Here is a 10,120-nt window from a genome sequence, read left to right as displayed (position 1 = left end):
TTTTCTCCGAGTTCTGGTGAACAATTTAGAAGAAAAAAAGGGGGAGGGGGGTTATTTGCTTAGTTTTCTCTCTTTAACTTTTATTTGTTAAAGAGTATACAAGAGTGCAAAATTAGGAAGATAACCACAAACATTATGAGCAGGACAATAAAGTAGTGGATAGTGGATACCCGTGTCATACCTGTCAATCTTCTATGATAATTTAATAATAATTGCAACAAAAGTCAGTAAGCATCTGAATTATTTTTTTAAAGGAAAAAGATATGAATTTTTATTTATTTATATTTTTTTGGCTATGAAATTTGAAGGTATCAGTATCACATTCAGATTTAATAGCTCCCCTTACTCCACAACCAATGATACTTTTTCCTTTCCTTTTGCTCTTTTCACATTAAAAAAATATTATTTAAAAATTAAAATCTCAAACTAATTTAGTGTCGTTAATCTTAATCGTATAACTAAATTACATAATAATTTATTAGATCTTCAACCTACCTTTTAAAAACAAAATAATGGAATGTTTCCAAAGGAACTTTGGAGTCTAATATTTAGTTTTTTTTTAATCAAATTTTGTCAAATATTCTTTATCAATAATTTAATAAGTTTGCTAGAAAATTAAAAGAAAAAAAGAGTTACCATATTATGCAAAAAATTGATGGATACATAAAAACCAGATTGACATGTGTCCTCAATCAACCACCCTCGAGAAAAAGATTTTAGATATTTTTTCAACCTCCATCCAATACAAGTCACATATAGTGTATAAGATTTATTTTTATAATGAGTTGTGATGGGACCCTAAAATGCTATCAAATGACCCACTCATATGATATCCTCCTCCCCTTGGCACTCTATTTCTGACTTTTTGTTCCTTTTTTTTTTAATATTATTTTTTCTTTTTTCATTTTTTGCCTTTTTGCCCTTTCACTGAGATACAAGAAAGCAATGGCTTATTTCTTTTCCTCCATAGAACCATGCCATTGCCCCAATTTCAATTATTAGGGGGAACCAAAATAATAATAAAGATAATTCGTTGCACGTAAGCATCATCATCAATTTGTAGCCATGACTAATAAAAATGACATCATTTCGTTTTTCCTTCATACCCAAAATTTCAATTATTAACACCCACATTTTCAGGATATTCTGTAGTATTTCATTACCGTGAGTTGAAAAAGACCCTTAATTTGTATTGATCAATTTGGTGATTTTATCCCAATGCCCTAAAGTTTTGGTAGCCAATAGCCACACATAGCTTTAACCATATCACCCCAAAAAAATCCTCTATTTAGCAAGTAACAATCAAAGATAGAGATAGCGTAGAGAGGGATGCCAAATTCCATTACCAAAGTTTTAGGTTAATTAGTACGTAGTACCAAGGGAATAGCTTTTATTCATTTAGTTAAACTTGGTGTTTGATGCAACATTTATTAAATCTAAACAATTTATAAGGAATTAATAATGGGTCCCGCTAGAGAGACAATGGACTATTTGTACAATGTGTACAATGGTCTATTGAGTTACAAAATTAATATCTTTCAGACTATCTAGAATAACCATCCAAGTACTAGGATAATAAACATATTCCCGAAAAATTAAATTGATTTTGGGGTTCACCAAGAATTGAACTCTTAATCTTTCGGATCTAGCGCTTTAATACTATGTCATGATACCACTCATCTCAAAAGTTTAAACTGATAAGAAAAGGTAACACTAATGATTATATCTCTAATATTTCATAAACCTCCATACTTGTACACATTGTATAAATATTCTATTGGCTTCTCATACTTTTTCATTAATAATTTTAACTGTTATATTTTGTTCTCTAAAGTAGAACTTTCATTTTAGAGGAGTCAAATTTGATTTCTAAAATAAATATATGAAAAATAGGTATACATAAAAAAAAAAAGTAATCATGTCACTATTTATCCTAATAACAATGTACCTTAGCCTGTTTAACACGTCAAAGTGAGTTTTCAAAAAGAAAGAAAAAAGAAGAACGAAGATGGGAAGCTATATCTTAATCATCACATGCAATTGGATGGCAAATGATGGCAAACTTGCTTGCCATCAAGAAATTGGTCCATCAATTTCTATTGGATTAAAGTGCTTAACACTTTTTAGTATTGGATTTGCTGAAAAATGTAATTAGTCAACCATTGCTTTTATAATCTGAATTATAATTCTGGTGAAAAAGGGTAAGCTAAGATACCTAAAGTCTATGGTCAGGACACGGTATAAGGAAGTATATGTGGCCACTTAATTAGAAATGTTGACTTAAGATAATGACAATTTCAAAATAAACTCTAAATAATCCAATGTCAACCTTAGTAGACTGAATCAATGTCCACTATAAGGTAGCACTTGATCTAAATTCTATAGTTTTGTTGGAGATAAGTCAGATAACATAAAATAAAGCACACAGATTTACATTTCAATTCAATGCTCTTGGTATCTGTTGTATCAACTTCAGATATTGATTATCATGAGTTTCATTTGCAGCTTAAGGATTCAATTTTTTTTTAAAAAAAAAAAGGAAAATCTCAACAGAGTATATAACTGATACTAAACAAATAAATAATTAGAAATTATAATCAAAATCAATTCATATCTCATTTTTAGCATAGGCATCAATAACATAAATTAATTATTATATTATTTCTTAGAGTAATAAAGTAATCTAATAACACAATTCACCATGTCTATTGTTTTATTTTAAAATACAACACTATTTCTGTGTAGTTAAATATTTTATATAACAAAAAAAAAACTATGTTTTATACATTTTTTTAAAGGCATAATTTTTTAACTTTTAGATATGTGTAGTTTAAGTATTACTTTGTTATTCAAATTCTATTTCTATGGGAATCAAATATACCCAGGAAAATATAGAAATTGAAATGATGGTATTTTGATTCTATAGAATCAAACTTGTTTGAAAATAGTTTTTCAAACTTTGAACCAAACATAGGAATATGATATTCCCATTTTAAAATTTCTAAGAATTATTTATAATTCTCCCAACCATACACACTCTCAAAGTGTTCTTTTATAGTTTCTGAAATAGTCCAAGTACGACCAATGTCAGTAATTCATATGTACTATACCTACTAAGAAAATACACAAATAACAAATAGGTGTTGAAATGTTGCATAGTTTCAACATCCTTCTTACGTAGAATGCACACATTATCAACATATTCAATGATACTCAACCTATTCAACTAGTCTTTAGTATTGACATAGCCGACTAAAATAAACTAGGTAACAACTCAATTTGAGACAACATTAGTCCTTTTCAAATTTCATTTGTGAATCTGCTAGCTAATTATATCATCCGCCAAAGTATCTTTTTGCAGCACCTACACAAATGAGTTAGTAGAATAGACGTCTTTCTTATCAAATTTTCACACCACTATATCTTGTACTTCTGTTATCAATCTAACAGATTTTCAGACATCAAGCATTTGATTTAAGATTATATTTCTGCCTCCCATTGGCAGAGTTTTCTTCTCTACTAGAAGTTCCAAACCCACTCTAACACATCCCAAAATACAAAATCTCCAATTTTGGATCCTTTTTTATTTGAAATCAAGAAGAGTCACGGAAATGAGTCTTTCAACTTTCCAGCTTGTAACCATGTATTCTCCTAAAATTTTGTTGATCTACATTCTCCTACCTCCATGACAAGTCCATCAATCATCTTTTCTCTAGTATATTGCTCATTTATTTGCAGATGACATATATCTCTTCACGGACTTTCTCTAACGCATCTCCCACTCTGCCACTCCCAAACCTCCTAGCTTCTTTGGTACTTGTACCATCTCTCACCTTACAAGGATTAAGCCAAGTCGCTCATCTTCCTTTCTTCCAAAAAAATCTTCTTTGCAATGAAATTATTCTTTGTGCAACTATATTTGACATCTTATACAAACTTAAATAGTAATAGGTAAAATGTTGATAACTCACTTAATAAGGACCAACTTTCCATCTTTATTAAGAACATTTATTTTCCACAAATTAAGTTTCTCCTCCACCTTATCTCTTACTAGCTTCCATGCTTTTACTAGCTTTGGATTCGCTCCTAGATTAATACTAAAATACTTTATCGGTAGTGCTGCCGCCTGATACTACAATAATTGACGCATTCTCCCAACCCACTCCTCATTATAATTTATTGGTATCAAGCTAGACTTCTCAAAATTAATACTCAACCATGACATCATTTCAAAACACTTAAAAAGTCTCTTATAATTTCTAACTGTCTCCTCTTCTAGTAGACAAAATAATACAGTGTCATGCAAACTGTATATGTAATAACTCTATATTATCTCTACCCACTAATAATGTAGATATTCTTCTATTCCTTATCACCTCCCCAATTATTCCATTCAACACATTCACCACAAGAACAAACAAAAATGACAACAGTTGATCACCTTGACGAAGTCCTCTCACTATCTTGAATGGTTTCGATAGTGACCTGTTTACCAAAACAGAGATAGATGCCAACCTAATGCACTCCTTAATTCATGTCCTCTATCTTCTACTGAACACAATATCAATAAAGCTTCAATTTATTCTATCATAAGCTTTATGAAAGTTCAGTTTGATGATCGTTGATCCCTTCTTCCTCAATTTTAACTATTGTACTATTTCACATGTAATTAATGCTCCATCATATATTTTTCTCTCCTTGACAAAGGTACTTTGTGATTCTTCAACTAACCCTACCCTCCTCATTTTTTTCGTGAATACTTTAGATATAACCTTAAACACATCTAACCATGCTAATAGGTTTGAAATTTTTTCTCTCTTTTGTCCAACAAATTTTGGAGTCAAAGTTACCCATATAATATTAGAATCTGTTGGTACTTGGTAGCTTTGCCGTCTCAAAGAAATTCATCATATCTACAGTAAATTTTGCTCCAATCTCCTCCCAGCTCTTCTTTATACTACATCATCATTGATATCCAAGTGAGAATTTTGGTCACAATTTTTGTGGTACCACAACTCAATCCAACATGACAAATTTTTACGTTTTCTCGATTATATTTAACTTGCTTTAAACATATTTTATAGTGACCTTTTTTAAAGAAAGTATTTGTGTGTATTATTCAGTCTAAGGAAAAGTACAATGTACAAGGGGTATATATAGCTGCTAGAAGAATCAAAGTAATAAAAGCATAGAATCCTACAATTAATATACAGATGCGCTATATAAATACAAATGATACTAATTGATCTAATTTGATTCTAATTATTCTCTTAACATTCCCCTCAAACTCAAGTGGGAGCTAAGGATACCCTCTTGAGTTTGGATAACAAGGTCCGGAAATGAGTCGGATGATGAGCCTTCGTGAAGATATCAGTAGTCTGATCCAGTGTTCCAACAGCGATGAGACGAACAGTGTCAATAAGGATACGTTGCCGAATAAAGTGACAATCAATCTCAATATGTTTGGTGCTTTCATGAAATACATCATTATGGGCAATCTGAATAGCACTGCGATTGTCACAAAAAATATCAGTTGGGGATAACTGAGGAGCACCCAAGTCTTTGAGAAGCCAACAAATCGAGATAACTTAAACAGTGGTGTCAGTGAGAGCACGATATTCAACTTCTGTGCTTGATCGAGCAGTGAATGTTTGCTTCTTAGCTCGCTAGAAAATGAGAGAGTAGCCAAGAAACAAACAATAACAAGTAGTGGAACGACGATCAATGGGATCACCAGCCCAATCAGCATCGGAGTACGCCCAAAAGGATAAAGATGAATGGGCAGAAAAGTAAAGGCCATGGAATAGGGTGCCTTTGATGTAGCGAAGAATACAAAGAACTGCCGCATAGTGAGTAGTACGAGGAGCTGACAAGAACTGGCTAAGAACATGAACCGGATAGGCGATATCTGGTCGAGTGACAGTTAAGTAGACAAGTCCTCCAACTAGCTGTCGATAAAGAGTAGGATTATCCAAAACAGTGCCATCAATAGGAGTAAATCGAACATTAGGCTCAAGAGGAGTAGACTCAGTGCGACTATCTGTAATGTCAGCTCAAGCAAAAAGATCCGAAGCATATTTAGCTTGAGAGAGATAGATGCCATCATCGGTAGATATGACTTCTAGACAAAGAAAATAGCTGAGAGAACTAAGATCTTTCATCTCAAAAGTACGCTGAAGGGATGCCTTGAGATAAGAGATACCATCAACATCATCTCCAGTAATGATCATGTCATCAACTTACAGAAGTAGAAGAACAACTCCACGTTCGCTTTTACGAATGAAGAGAGAATTCTCATGAGGGCTGTAAGTGAAACCAAGATTTCATATGATAGTGCTAAACTTGTCAAACCATTCACGAGGAGCTTGCTTAAGTCCATAAAGTGCCTTGCGAAGGAGACAAACTTTGCTAGAAGGACAAGGATAGCCCAGAGGGGGTTTCATATAGACTTTCTTTTTCAAATCTCCGTTAAGAAATGTATTCTTCATGTCCATCTGACTAAGAGACCATTTTTTAACCGTAGCAATGGCAAGAAAAGCTCGAACAGATGTGAGACGAGCAACAGGAACAAAAGTCCTTTCATAGTCAATACCATACTCTTGCGTATAACCCTGAGCAACCAATCGTGCCTTATAACAGTCAATAGAACTATCAGAGCGAGTCTTGGTCTTGTATACCCATCTGCTTTCCAAAACTTTCTGATTAGAAGGAGGATCAACCAAATCCCAAGTGTGTGCTTTTTCAAGTACCTGTATTTCTTCCTGCATTGCTTGTTGCCAATTTGGATTTGTTGAGGCTTCTCTAAATAACTTAGGTTCATATTGATGAAGAATAGTAGAAAAACAATTATAATCAAGAAGATGGGTAGGTGGATTTCTTAACCTAGTAGAACGAGTGGAAGGAGGAGGCATGACGGTAGGAGCAGGATCGTCGTCCGGTCTGAAATCATCGGGAGATAGAGAAGGCAGAAGAACAGGAGGTTATAGAGGGTGACTTGAGATAGAACCTGTAGAATCATCACTAGGAAAAAGACCAACATTGGGGTTAGTGATAAAAGGTAACTGAGTAGGAGGAATGGACTCAAAGGAGGAGAACCGAGAAAACATGTGATGCTCCCAGAAGACAACATGATGAGATATACAAATACGTTTAGAGAGAGGATCCCAACAACGATAATCCTTATGTTTAGTGCCATAACCAAGGAAACAACACATATGAGCCCGAGGTTCAAGTTTACTATGTTCATGAGGCTGAAGAAGAACAAAACAGACACAACCAAAAATTCAAAGAGAACTATAATATGGGGAGGTATGATAAAAACGCTCAAAGGGAGTAATGTTACCAAGAACAGAAGAAGGGAGTCTATTGATAACATGAACAACAGTAAGAACAGCTTCACCCCAAGTACGCTCAGGACACGAAGAAGAACGAGGCATTGCACGAACAGAGTCAAGAATGTGACGGTGTTTGCGTTCAGCTCGGCCATTTTGTTGAGACGTACCAGGACAAGAAAACTCAGACAAAGTACCCTGTTCTGCAAGAAAGGTTAAAAGTTTGGAATCAGGGTATTCCATAGCATTATTTCGTCAAAAAATCTTAATGACCTTGAAAAATTGAGTTTTAATCATAGTGGCAAAGTTAATATAAATTTGGGGTAACTCATGGCGATTAGTCATCAAATAAACCTAAGTAAAATGTGAATAATCATCAATGAAAATGACAAAGTATCGAGCTCCACCCATAAAAGCAGTGGGAGCGGGGCTCCAAACATTAGAGTGAATGAGATCAAAAGGAGAGCAAGCAAGAGATAAATTATTGTGAAAACATAAAGCAGGTTGTTTGGTAGTTTGACAAGAAATGCAATCAAAAGATTCATTAGGAAGCTGACCCAAAACACCCTGAGACATAAGAGGACGCAATTTTTCTAAGGAGTTGTGGGCAAGGCATTGATGCCATAAGTGAAGGGTAGATGGAGAAGAAGCAGCACAGAGATTTGGTAAAGGAGGAATATGGAGATTCTCGAGTTCAAACAACCTTCCGACCTTACATCCAGTTGCGATGATTTGTCCCGTCTGACGATCCTGTACACGACAACCAGAAATAAAAAAGTAACATCAAAATCCAAATCAACAAGTTGACCAACAGAAAGAAGATTAAAGTTTAATTTGGGAATATAGTAAGTATCAGGAAGATTAAGAGTCGACTGGGAGATAGAATTCTTGTGTGTTGCGTGCAAGAGGGAACCATTAGCAGTATTGACAGAAGGTGCATTTGTAGTGGTAGACAGAGACGAGAAAAGATTACGTAATGGAGACTTGTGATTAAAGCAACCCGAGTCAAAATACCATTTAGAATTACTCGAAGGAGTCGAAAAAGCAATAGGGGTATTACCAGAAAGGGAGAGAAGATGCTGAAGAAGAGACGCAATATCAGATAGAGAGATAGGAGACGTGTTGAGAGGAGTAGAGGTAGTAGATTTAGTAGTAGCAGCAACAGCAGAAGCAGGCACAATCGTGGAGAAGGTGGGACGAGAATGATATTTGAGTTGATCAGGACGTGGTAGGCGAGTAGGACAGGTAGTAATTAAATGTCCCGAGAATTTACAATAATGACAGAACAGCTGTGAATAATGGTAGCTAATATGACCTTTCTGGTGGCATGTGCGACATTCAACAGAGGGACACTTGGAGAAAAGGTGCCCGGAACAGTTACAGTTTCGATAGAAGTTACCTTTTCTGTCTATGGCAGCAAAAACATCTGACTTTTTCATAATAGTAGTCACAGAGATCAAAGAGAGGAGAGAAAACTGCAATTTCAGAGCAGAAAATGAGAAATTTAATAGCAAAAGCGAAAAGAGCTCACCAAAAAATCTTAGAGAGGGTCCCACTGTCTGCCACGTCAGCAAGGAAGGACATGTGGCGCTGCGTGATTGGAGGAGGAGAACACGTCAGCAGTTGCCTAACACGTGGGTTGGGCGAAACGGGTTGAGCATGGGTCCGTGGAGCAAGCTGCCTAACACGTGGCGTGACGGAAGCCGTGGGCGCTGATCCAACGGCATTGGAGGCGTCTGGAAGGAGAAGAGCTTCAATCGGACAGGGAACTTCAAGCAGCGCATTCGGCGGTGTACGGCGGTGATTCTGGAGGCGTTGGAAACCTTGCGACGAGGAGAAGGTGATGGTGGCAACGGTGACGAACCAAGGCGTCGGGAAGAAGTCAAAAAATGAGGACAAAGTACTGTCGGAGGAGAAAAAAAAAAGAGCTAGAAACCAATTGTTACTGAAAAAAAAGTAACCTAAGCTCTTGATACCATGTAAGAAATAAGAGAGCAGTCTAAAAAAAGTATTTGTGTGTACTATTCAGTCTGAGGAAAAGTACAATATAAAAGGGGTATAGATAGCTGCAAGAAGAATCAAAGTAATAACATAGAATTATACAATTAATATACAAATCCGGTATATAAATACAAATGATACTAATTGATCTAATTTGATTTTAATTATTCTCTTAACACCATTTAATATTTATATAAAAATAAAAAGTAAATTGTGGATATTCCTATTCAATAACAGTATTTTATGAATATGTAAGTACTTTATTAAATAATGAAAAAACTTTATTATATATTTGCCCTTAACGTGCAATGATGATTAACTTAAATTGTGTTAATACTATTTATGTCATAGAAATATATAGACACTAACATAAAAATTCATTTGATTATAAAAAGAGGAATATAAAATATAAATACATATATAGAAAATATTTGTATATCCTTCTATCTCTTATTTCTACTTAAAGAGTTACAGAGATATTCAAATCATCCTTAAGTAGATAAAAAAATGGTTTATTTAGTTCATAGAATTGATTAAACCATGCGTATTTTGGTAACTTTTTCGAGCAATAAGTGGCCCAGAGCTTGAAGTGGTGGACATTACAGGAACTAAGCAAAAAGTTAGGCATGTCACCAAAAAGGAAGCGCATGAAGAAAAGGGAAATAGGAAAGGAAAGAGATAGTAAACTGTTCGTTTGGATTGGAAGGCATATTGAATGAAAGTGTGGACATTAAGCTTTGCTTTTTGATATAAAAAGGCAACAAAGATAAATGTGTGGTAACCTTTTT

This window comes from Arachis stenosperma, chromosome 1 (genome assembly GCF_014773155.1).
Source record: "Arachis stenosperma cultivar V10309 chromosome 1, arast.V10309.gnm1.PFL2, whole genome shotgun sequence".
Classification (NCBI taxonomy): domain Eukaryota; kingdom Viridiplantae; phylum Streptophyta; class Magnoliopsida; order Fabales; family Fabaceae; genus Arachis; species Arachis stenosperma.
Note: the sequence above shows the minus strand (reverse complement) of the source record.